The sequence below is a fragment of the Tachysurus vachellii genome, chromosome 11 (assembly GCF_030014155.1).
Source record: "Tachysurus vachellii isolate PV-2020 chromosome 11, HZAU_Pvac_v1, whole genome shotgun sequence".
Taxonomy (NCBI): Eukaryota; Metazoa; Chordata; class Actinopteri; order Siluriformes; family Bagridae; genus Tachysurus; species Tachysurus vachellii.
The window spans coordinates 5,882,501-5,895,470 of NC_083470.1; positions in this window are offsets into that span (position 1 = coordinate 5,882,501).

The window sequence follows — 12,970 nt, forward strand, 5'->3', positions numbered from 1 at the left end:
AAATTCTGATAATGTATCCATAAGAACATCAGTGAAGTCAGGCACTGCTGATGGACAAGTAAGCCTATGGTGTTCCTGTTCCAGTTCTTCATGAAGGACTTCAGTAGGTTTGAAGTCAGGTCAGGGCTCTGTTATCACCGGCATCAGTAAAAATTTGTCTTCATGGACTTCGCTTTGTTTTTAAAGGGCCACTCAAGGTCTTCCATTCCAATCCTGGCAAAATATCTTCATGAACCTGTCTTTGTGCACAAAGGCACAGTGATGCTGGTCAAAGGCTTAGGTTTGGCTCAGTAATGGGAAATTGTAACACTACAGCACACAATGGCGTTCAAGACAATTGTGTGCTTCTGACATGTTGGCAACATTTTTGGGAAAAAAACATAGTCTACAATCATTTGACCATGTCAAGCTGACTTTAAATTGTTATAATAATCGAATTTGTTGGTTTAGATTAAAAAATTTCTTATGATGTTGTGTTTTTATTAGTGTTTGCATATAATAAGAGCAGTTTAACACATGTTTTTGTTCTGTGGGATAAAAGACAGATGTTAACAAAGGTTTACTTTTTTGTAACAGATGCTTCAGATAGTCATAGCCATAGATAAAGCTGTGTGTGTGTGCGTGTGTGTGTGTGTGTGTGTGTGTGTGTGTGTTTGTGTTTGACCATCTTTTCTGACTGCATGCAGTTTATCAATGAAGAAAATTCTTTATTAGTGCGACTGTAAGACTTCTATTGAAACCTGGACTCATTTTCTTAAGTACTCTGAAGTCAAGAGCTGATTTTCTAAAACGAACCAGTAATTAAAAAAAAAAGGCAAAACCATTTGGCTGATAATGATCCTTGCGGTAATGTGTGTGAGTCTTAGTGTGAAGACGTGGTGTTGGAAAGAGGCCCATGATGTCATGCTGAGAATGAAAACCAGTTCTTTTAAAGACCTTGACATTTTAATCAGTATTCATCAAGATACGTATGTTAGAAAATTCCAAACCGTGTTGTCTTACTTACTTTGTGCGGAAGGTGAATTGAGGTCTTAACAGCATGGAACAAGAGCTTGTCTAAATGATTTATTAATTGCTGCAATAGAAGGCTTCTTTGAAGGCAAATGGTGGGGGGGGTGGAGGTGTAGGACTGCAAAATGACTGCGTAGCAAAACACTCCAGCGGCACTTCACATTTTAATGAAAAGAGCAAAGTAAAATTCAGCCCTTCCTTGAAGCTGAATTGTCATATTTCCTCTCAAGTGCTAAATGCTGTCACTGCTTTGTCTCCACCATCCAGGATCATACTGTGACCTGGAATACGCGATACATTTATTAATATAATTTACGTTCCCAAATCCGATGTGTTACAAGGTGTTGAATAATGTTCTGTGTCAGGAACTCTGACTGTATAGCTCATTCTGATTTACAGGGACATGTACTGTAGGGTGCACATACTGTACCACATGTTAATTATCAATGAAAGCATCATAGCTGTTATGGTATAAGATTTATTTAACATTAAAGTTTAACCTTCACAGACTTCGATGTTAGTGGTTTGTTGCAGTCAGTTTTTTCCACCTGAGAAGAATCTTCAAGATGGAGCTCATCGGTAACGTGACAAACATCCGTTAATATTTTGTTATTTAAAGAAAAAAAAAGGCTGCCATAATTGAAGCGATCCACAACATTAAAAGTAATCATCCAATTAACCATCAATCTGCTCATCTTAACCCGGAGCCACAGCAAGCCTGAAGTCTTTCCGAGGGACTCGGCACACCATGGATAAGGTGCCAACCCATCACATAGCACAGTTACATACACACACACACCTATTTAGGCAAGGCAAGGCAAGTTTATTTGTATAGCACATTTCATACACAGAGGTCATTCAAAGTGCTTTACATAGAAATTAGAAAACAGTTTATAAGAGAGAAAAAAAAATATATGTAAAAATAAGAGACATACGATAAAATCATAATAAAAACAAAGAACAATTAAAGAAAATAAATGTGATTTCAATAAAAAACAGTTTAAAATATGTTAAAGAATAAAACAGGAGTAAAAGTAATTTGGATAAAAAGTGCAGTCAGTGTGAAGCAGCACATTGCTCATTTAGTAAATGCAGAGTTAAACAGATGTGTTGTTAATCTTGATTTAAAAGTGTCTACTGTTGAAGCACATCTGATCCCTTCTGGAAGCTGATTCCCGTTATAGGTGGCATAATAACTAAATGCTGACGCACCTTGTTTTGAGTGAACCCACGGTATCTCTAACTGACCTGATCCTAATGATCTGAGTAGTCTGCTTGGTTTATATTCAATTAGCATATCTGTAATGTATTTCGGTCCTAAGCCATGAAGTGATTTATAAACGAGTAACAATACTTTAAAATCTATTCTAACTGTAACTGGAAGACACTGTATTTACTGTACACACTGTGAACATTTAAGAGATGTCAATCAGGCTACAATGCATGTCTTTGAACTAAGGACGAGAACTGGAATTCCCAGAGAAAACCCCTGAAGCTTGGGGAGAACACACAGACTCTACACACAGATGGTGGGGCAGGAATCAAGCTCTCATCCCCAGAGGTTTGAGGCAAATCTCCTATCTTTTAAACCTGTACCTATCTAAATGTAACTATCAGTTGATAAAATGTACATAGTGGAATTCGTTAAATGTTTGTTGTACAGTAGGACATTAAGAATAAAACACTTCATGCTCTTATTGCAAAATAATCAACTTTGGGGTGTTAATAATAACTTCTGCATCAGAGCACCCTGCTGGTTATTATTATCCGACAAAGGATTGTCTTTAATGTCTTATTCTCTACTGATCTACTGCTGGGTTTCTCACCATGTTCTTCATTTTTCTAGAATTTTCCAATGAATTTCATTAAAAAACTACCACTTGTCTCTTGCTACTGATTCCACATGGAACAGAATGTTTTAGTGTTTGGGCAGCAGCTGTGTTAATCACATGGAATTGTAATGAAGCATGTTATAAAAAACTGTTCCCTTTTACCTCGCAAACCACAAGCCGACGTTACACGCTGTCGCCGCTCTATCCAGTTTGTTCCAGAAACCCCATTTACATTGGAGGTGACACAACAGGGTCATAAGAGCAGCCATTTCAAAAGATCCAACATTAATCAGGGGTGGCACTTTTAATTTCCCAGCATGAGACAGAATTAAATTTGAATAGACATGCTTTAGTTGTTCTGCTGGAGCTGAAAGGCAGTCAGTCGAAGTGCCTTGTAAGAAGGCGAATGAAAGGAATCAAAGAGAACATACGGGAACTTGTGATGTGAATTATATTATGAAAAGATCAACTTAAATTAAAAAGCAAACAGAATTGTCAGGGTGACTTGACTGAATGAATGCAATACAGCACTCCATACTCCAGTGGGTATTGGGTCTAATCTCAATCCACTGCATGTGCACAAGGAGATATTTCAGAATGGTTAAACTTCACCTTCAAAGTTCACCTGCTGCCTTACTTACGTTGAGTAAACTCGACATAAAGATACCCTTTGTTTCAACTCACAAGTTTTAATTTTGGGAAATTATAAACTTGAATTCGGTATCCAATTATAGTGTGAACGTTTAGAGGAATTAAGCTCACAGAACTTGTTAGATCTTTCATTTTATTTAACCCTATAGTAAAGAATTTTAACACATGAAATTGTCTCAATTCTTTTACAATAGGGGTCAAATATGACATACAAAGATAATGCAACAAGCGATAATACAAATAAGTAATGCTTAAACACAATAAATGGTGCTTTTACATGAGTATAATCGATACATTTGGAAAATAAACACATTCGGTTCATTTATTGATTGTTTGAAATTCTCTGTCATTTATTTTATGATTAAATTCTTAGTTAACAAAAAAACATTTACTGGAAATTTGGTCTATATCAATAGTTTTCTATATCACCCTCAATACCATTTGTCTGACACACAGATAATGGCACCAGGGTTACTTTTTGTTTCTTTTTATCTTTTTTACTTCTTCTCACATCCTTCCTCTTCTTCTTTTCTGCACCCTCTGCTCAGATCTTCAACATTCATGCCAGCATGCTATCATCTCATAAATGTCAGGATATACATCTAATTGTGTCAAGTCTGCTGCAACAAAATCATAGTTACATTGCATTTAGGAACTTTAAGTCCAACATTAACCACCTCTGCTTTTTCTACACTGGATGTCTCATTAATATGACAGTGTGTCAGTGTAAAAGAGTAAAACCTTAATGTTTTCCATCACAATTTTTTCACTTGGCGTTAAACACCAACGTACAGTAAGTGTGCTAGCAAATGTCCTGCTGTGACATCACACTACTGTTAACCTCTCACTTAACCCTTGTATGATGTTCGGGTCTGTGGGACCCATAGTCATAAACATCAATAGTTTTGAAAAACTTTGCTTCCTTGTAAATTTGTTGATTTTTTTCCACTCATAACTTGATTAAATTTGATTTTTTTTTTTATTACATTTTATTAAAAAACAACAACGCGAGTAGCACTTTAATTAAAAAAATGTGATGTAATAAAGGTAAAGGGCAAATATTAACCATATATGCTGTTTATATTGCTTGTAATTGGGATGAAGTAAAGAAAAGTCTGTAGAGTATTTTAACATAAAATTTTTGATTGTATTGAATTAAAAACCCGTGGGTCTGGTGTCCACCAGACCCACGAACACTGGCTTGAGTAACAAAAATACGAACACCAAAACAACAAAACCATCAAAACGATTAGCACCAGAATTGCTAAGCACCTCACAAATACTCCGCTACAGACATGTTTAATAGTATTCATGTTCTGAAGGAAATGAATCAGTGGTGCCGTTACCCAAGACAGTTTGTCCTTCAACTCTTCAAGAAATGTTGTTTCTTCCACAATGCAAAATGTTCCCATGAAGCCTAGAATAAATCTCCAGACAGTGGTACATGATCTGCTGTGGCTTTTTTGTTTTTTTGTTTTTTTTTTACTAGAGAAATAAACAAAATAAGTATGGAAGAACATAAGTTCATCAACATTCAACACAGATGCACTTTTTTCAATTACTGCATATGATTATCTAGTTATTACTTGGATATTTTAGTTTTAAGTATACACGAGTTCAATGTCTCCTGTAGCAGTAAGCTTATACTTCTCCAGCATGCATTTGATCAGCAGTCAAGTGCTGCTTGTCCTTGATTGTTTTGATCTGCCCTTATTCATTGTTTTTTCCTGTTAAATCCTTGTTATACACTCACCTGCCTCTTTTATTTTTTTTTACGAAAGAAAGACTAATCCTGGGTAGGACCATGCTTCACTTTTAGAGTAGCTTCATTTGAATCTTTTGTTCTTCCACATCCCAAAAGTGCTCTGTTTCAATTAGACTTTGTGACCATGAAGGCCTATGAAGTACCCTAAACTCGCTGTCATGTCCATGGATCCAGACAACTTATGCTTTGTGACTTTATTGTGCTGAATTAGCCCTTATACAGTAAGATGGGTAAATCGACGCTATACTTGTGTATGATCAGCAACAATACTCAGATTCAATCAGTGCTTGACTGATATTAGGAGAACCAATGTGTGCCAAGATTACATTTCCAATGCCATTATACCACCACCACCACCATCACTACCAGTATGATCTGCTGCCACAAGGCAGGTTGGATCCATGGATTCATGTAAACAAATTCTGGCCCCACCTTATATATTTTACAGCAGAAAACTACATGCCATGATCCAGTGAGGTGAGACTGTTCCCTTTGCATTCTCAGATTCCTGTTTTTTTGGCTGACGAGTGGAATCCAATTTGCTGATCTGCTATTGTAACCCAACCCTTCTCAATGTACGGCATTTTGTATGTTCTGAGATGCTCTTCTCCTCACCACAGTTCTAAAGAGTGGTGATTTGACTTAATGTATCCTTACTTCAGCTGCTAGCTCGTCAACAAGGTGTTTATAACCTTTTTATAAAACCAAGAGTTTGTGAAATGAGAGTGGGCAATCCCAATAGATCTTCTGAAATATTCAAACTAACCCATCTGGCACCATTCTGATGATTGATGTGAACTTTAACCAAAGCTCTTGAGATGTAGCTGCTTGATATTACGCATAGTGCTGCTCCTACTGTACATGATTGGTTGAACGGTTAGCTGGTGTACAGTTATCCCTAATAAAGTGGCCTGTTAATATATTATTCTACTCAAAGAGCTATATCCAGTGTACATGTAGGATTGAAAATATGTGGACTTTGCTTTGGTAGCACACAGATATGTGGTTTTTGTTTTACCGAGTGCATTGCAAAGCACTACATACAGTATGAACTTCAGCAGAATTTCAATTAATGCTTTTAACGATGTGCTAATTAATTAAACAGAGAATAGATTTCCCTTTGCCATGCTGTTAGCTTGGGGCGCCTTCTCACGCACCGTCAGCTCTGGCAGTACGAGCCGATTTGAGAGGTTGATCGGTTTTCATTAAAACCAAAGAGATACAGCATAACGCTGAAGAGTGAGCCGTTAAGCTTGGGATGAGGCAGTGACAAATAATGTTTGCATCCAAATAATGCAGCAAAGTGTAAAGCTGAAGCGAATTGTTCTCCAGGAGATAACGTGTTATGTAGGACAGGGTTTAAGATGAACAGCAGGAGAGCAATCAATTTGCAGTGTTCAACTACTACAGTATGAATAGGAGTAGAAAAAAAACACATCATAAAAGTACAAAGCTTAAAACCCACCCAGACTCCTCTCATTCACTCCATTCTGGGTGATGAATAACCAGACTGTGTTTTCTTCTTCAGCAGAACACACAATACGCATGCAGCCTAAACCCACAATGCAATCAATACATCCGAGTTAACTTAAAGCAAGACAGGTGAATAGGGTCATTAAAAAATAAAGAAATATAATAGATATCACAAACAATCTTTGCTCTGTATTCATATAGGTTTTTGCTCTGGAGTTTGGGATTCATTTACCTTTGAGCTTCTTGCACTTTATTCATTACAAAACTGTGTACTGGTTGTTGCTGCCCTGTCGGTTATTGTACTGTACTGTCTTCCACTTTATGTAGTACAGTGTAGGTCTGTGTTGTAGATGTGTATAGTTCTGTGTTTTATATAGCACAAAATCAATAAAAGCTTATTGATTTGACTTGAAATATGCATGTTTTTGTACACACAGTTTAGTCTAGATCAATATTTTTACTTGTTAAAAAAACTACTATGTTTTGTTTAATCTGGAAAATATGCATTATAAAATGTGTATGAACTATAATCTAATTTGGAGAAATTACTAAATAATAAGGTTCTAATTAGGGAGAGAAATGAACATGAAAAATTCATTGAGAATTCATTTTGTTTTTATGTTTTTGTTTTTATGAAAAAAAAATGATTTTGAAGAAAAACTGTTTTAAGAATACAACGTTGTATAATGTGTTTACGCTCTAGTTAACGTGGGTTTATGAAGCAAGAACATGACAACAAATCCATAAATTAAAAAACAAAATTCTGCATAATATGGTATAATGCTAGCACGTCTGCCTCACACCTCCAGGGTTGGGGGTTCGTTTCCCACCTCCACCTTGTGTGTGTGGAGTTTGCATGTTCTCCCTGTGCCTCGGGGGTTTCCTCCGGGTACTCCGGTTTCCTCCCCCGGTCCAAAGACATGCATGGTAGTTTATTGGCATCTCTGGAAAATTGTCCGTAGTGTGTGATTGCGTGAGTGAATGAGAGTGTGTGTGTGTGTGCCCTGCGATGGGTTAGCACTCCGTCCAGGGTGTATCCTGCCTTGATGCCCGATGACGCCTGAGATAGGCACAGGCTCCCCGTGACCCGAGGTAGTTCGGATAAGCGGTAGAAAATGAATGAATGAATGAATGAATGAATGAATGAACGTTGTAGATGGAATGTATCAAGAAATTGCCAAGATACATAATCATCTTTGTCTCTACCTGTAGCGTCTTGCTTTTTTTATATTCCATGTTTTCGGAACGATCACTCAATTCTGTATGAAATCAGAAGTAGGTATCAGTACTCGACTTTTTTATTTATCTAATACTTTTGCTTTTTTTTTCTTTTTTTTTTACTTTTTTTACTTCCTACCTTCCCCGACTTTTATATTATCATACATCTGTAAAGTCAATTTTTAGCATGAAACGTGTTGCTTTACATACAATATTTCTATCAAGGTTGTTTGTATTGGGACAGCCAGCTATTAGCATTCAGCTAAATACTGTGTTGTATTATGAATTGAGTAAGTATCATGTAAGCACATTTCTTTAGTAAAAAAACGCACTTGTTTATCATCGCTAACTAAATCAGAGTGTCATTTAAAGTCTTTTAATTTGGTGATTTAAATTGTACTTTAATATTCATCCTTAACATTATAAATAAGTAAATGTGATTTTATACATTTCTATTTTAACATGTGTGAATCATTTGAAGCAATACTTCAACTTTCTCCAGAAGGTTTATTTAGATGAGTTACTTGAATATGGAGAATTTGGGTGTATTTACCATGTCTGGAACTTCCACAAGGGAATTCATATAGTCTTAAAAGGGTAAGCAGTACAAGTAGACATAAATGTATAATGTCAACTCTGTCAAATATTAACTTTGGCCTGCACTGACTGAAACTCAAAACGTCATAGATGATTGATGATATGCAATACATTTTTTTTTTTGCTATAAAATCTTCTTCACCTCTATATAGATTGATTTTTGAACGGTGTTTCATAAAGAAGAATTATTCATGAACCTCATCAGATATTCAACAGCTATTCCAGACACTGACAGGCATGAGGATGAATCCATAATGAGGTTAAAACCCCAAATGGCATTACAACCCAAAGCAGAACTTTCCTGTTAATACCACTTTAAATCATTACACACCCTCACAGCTATTACAGCCATAGTTAATTGAACATGTAATGCAGACATGTACAGTAGTATGCTTAAAGCATTAAGGGCAGAATGTCAGATATCAGCTTTATATATAACCATTTCTGCTTTCTTCAAGACTGTATAATGAAACCAACCAAAAAAACAAGTTTAATAGAATAATAAAACCATATAAATCCAATAAAACTATTAATCTGAAGTTCACAAACTCAAAAACCATGAAACACCTTACCACCATACATTTCATACACACAGAAACATACCACCTCACAGCTCAAGTGTCTCTAGTTCCAGCTCCTCATGTTCCCCATGTTCTCTTTAGCCACGTTCACACTGCAAGTCTTAATGCTCAATTCGGATATTTTGCTCAGAACTGTTTGCTGTTTCGAACTGACCCGCATGCGCAAACGAACAATAACAATGACGTCACACGCAGCACGCCGTTGCGCTAAAGTTGGCGAGGTTATGGAGGAAGTAAGCATTTTCGCTTTTCTTTCTAAATGTTTGTGTAATGGCAGCACAGAGACGCAGTGTTTTGAAACTTTTCGGATGTCGAGGGCAACTTTTGATTATTTGATCCATTCTGTAGGCGTAGTCATGTTTGTGTGCGTACTCGCCGACGCATAATTGTGACGAATGTCGATGTAGATTGACGTAAAAGTCGCATCAAATCCACCTTGGTTGTTCACACTGTGGCCACATTGGAAAAAATCAGATTTGGGTCTGATTCAGGACCACATATGGAAGTGATCTGAATCTGATTTGAAAATATCAGATCTGGGCTAGATTTGAGTGTTCACACTACTCCTGAAGAAGTCTGACCTGGTCACTTGACCCCAAAAAAATTCAGATTTGGGCCACTTTTACCTGCAGTGTGAACGTGGCCTTTCTCATTCCTGTTGGTTTCCTCAATGTTCTCTAGTTTCTCCCTGAAGATAAGTAGGTGCCTATTAGTGTGTGTGTGTGTGTGTGTGTGTGTGTGTGTATGTGTGTGTGTGCAAATTATATTCCATGTGTATTCCCAACTCACACCCAAGGTTCCAGGATAGGCTCTAGATCCACTGCAAATCTGAGTAGGATTGAGCGGTTCCTGAAAATGAATGGATGCATTAGAATAATCAACATGTGGCAGTAGGTCAGTAGCAGGCAAACCGTGCATCTAATTGAGAATGTATTGCTCAGATTATATACTGGTCCTAAACGAGTCAAACGATCTGTCTGATAAGGGCATTCTTTATTACTATAGATCCGTTTGCAGACTGTGATATATCATTATAGCTCAGTCCCCAATCCTCCCATCTTCTTCCGATGGTCTCGGTAGTGAACCTCTTCATATTTCATCTGTCAGCTTCTTATCTGACTCTGTTTACAGCACCGAGCTCTGAGGATGCACACGCCACAGGAAGCAGGAAAACAGACAGAAGTGAAACGAGATATAAACCATGTGGCAGTTGACTCCAGCTGAACGAATATGGTCTGCACCAATCGAAGTGTGATTGGGTTACAGCCATGCCATCAAACTCTAACAATGAAAATGAAGCTCTAGGCTTTAAACAATAACAACAGCTTTTCAATTAAACAGATAACTTTTTTTTATGTTTTTATTCAGCTATGTTAACTTTTTCCTGTTGTCTGTATAAATAATTGAACAAAATGACTTCTCACTGTTTCAGGCTGTTTGGTTACAGCGAGAGAAAGTGTAGCTTTAATCCGTATTTCTGTAGATGTGCACCACATCAGAAGTCAAGTCAAACTGAGGATTCAGAGCATTCAAGCACATACAAATGAGTCCCGATTCAAACACATGCCCTGAATGAGAAATACACTTAACCAAGCTGAACAATCACACATTTGTAGGCTAAATGAATATACAGTATTATTGATTTCAGACAGACAAAAAAAAGCTCATTTAAATAAACCAGTGAATCCCACACACTTCCTATGCCTTATATTACAGTCTTCAGCTATCCTTGATGTTCCGTAATGCTTATTGCAGGCCCAGTTTATTTCCTGTGAGTCTGTATAATTTGTGTATGTCATCCATGTTTTTGCCTCTAGGGATAAACTGTCCCAATTTCGCTTGCTTTCTCTGGATGATAGACGAAGTGGCCTTTTTCCTCAATTGCTCTTTTTCCCCACTTCTTGTGCTGTGCTGATGCAGGCAATCAGATTTTTTGGCTGGCTTAGTGGTTAGCACGTTCGCCTCACACCTCCAGGGTCGGGGTTCGCTTCCCGCCTCCACCTTGTGTGTGTGGAGTTTGCATGTTCTCCCCGTGCCTCGGGGGTTTCCTCCGGGTACTCCGGTTTCCTCCCCCGGTCCAAAGACATGCATGGTAGGTTGATTGGCATCTCTGGAAAATTGTCCCTAGTGTGTGATTGTGTGAGTGAATGAGAGTGTGTGTGCCCTGTGATGGGTTGGCACTCCGTCCAGGGTGTATCCTGCCTTGATGCCCAATGACGCCTGAGATAGGCACAGGCTCCCTGTGACCCGAGGTAGTTCGGATAAGCGGTAGAAGATGAATGAATGAATGAATGAATGAACTACTTCTACTACTTTTCATGACATTTTTTGAGGGTGGTGGTACTGTAGGTACTGTAGTAGAGAGGGGAGCATGGTGGGGTAGGTGGATTGAATCAGACACATCTCTAGGTGTGAATGAGTGTGTGAATGAATGGTGCCCTGAGATTGACAGGTATCCTATCAAAGATGAATTATAACCCAGGATAGTTTTCAGATTCATCTTGACCTTGACAAGTATAAAGAGGTTACTGACATATGGTGAGAATAACATTGTCCTTCACCTGCTTCCTCTTTTATCTAGTCTTAGGACTGAGAGTTAATCCCTCAGAGGCTGGGTTGGTTCCTTGGCCATGAATCGAACCCAGGCCACAGTGGTGAGAGTTCAAGTTGAAACAGGGCTTCTTTGTAATGCTGAAATCATCAGATGTACTGTATAGATGAGCCAGAAGCCACTGCAAGAGTGGATACAGAAGCAAAAGCTTGGTCATGGAGAGTACTATACTGTATCTAATACAAATCTTTTCATCTCATTCCATCTTTCATCTGTTCTAAACAGATATCTCTACCAGTTGTGTGACAGCCCAGATTCCAAAGCCAGTTCCCATGGCAAGAATCTAGATAATTTATGAAAATATCTTGCTGACATTGCAACTGACCCCAACATTTTATCTTGTGGTTGATGAGCCCACAATTCCTGAACCTTTCCAGGTTATGTACAGTAGATGGCCCAGTCACCGGGCCACTTGTAGACACTACCCCAGGCTTGGCTCCAGGGCTGGGTCCTGGTATCCCCAGTCAGAACAGGGTATACAATCTCTTATTTGATCCTACTATGGGGATCTTTCGTATTGCTCTTCTTCTGACCTATGCACTCACATCTGTTCACTAAGGTTGGCCCTACTAGAAGCACAAGCTTTGGGCGACATGCTCTGTGGTTCACCAAGCCCCTTCATCATGACTACCATGACAAGGTCACAATCCGCAAAGGAAATATTTCTTTTGTGCCTGTGAAAATAAAAGTCTTGTATTCTAAAAAAAAAAAAAAGAAAGAAAGAAAGAAAAAAAGAAAAGAAAGAGAAAGAAACTGCATGAACTTTACTGAGAAGGACTCAGTGTCCAACAACATCTTTCTCAACAAGCACAGCTCATCCTTGCCCTCCTGATCTGGCAGCCAATTATTAATTTATGAGTGTGATTTATTAACGTTTTTATTGTGTGGCCAATGCTATAACAATTTTTAGTTTTATTACACAACTCTAGGTAGAAATCAAGAAGATGCGCAGGTATATACCTTGGAAATTCTCTGTAGAGCACAATGTGATTCATATAAACGGTTTGTGCATATATTCTGGTTTATATTAAAAAGGGATTCCTTAAATTAACTGGATTATTTATAAAGAGTACAGATTTGTCAAGCAATCACAGCTGTGTTCATTGAATGCGGTTTCGCTTGTACCACTGTAGAGCGTTCTTTGTAATATTTGGTGCTGCTGCTGAGTGAAAGGATGGGTAGGCTATTATTTGTACAATAGAGTCCAATATCTATGATACAGTATATTTTA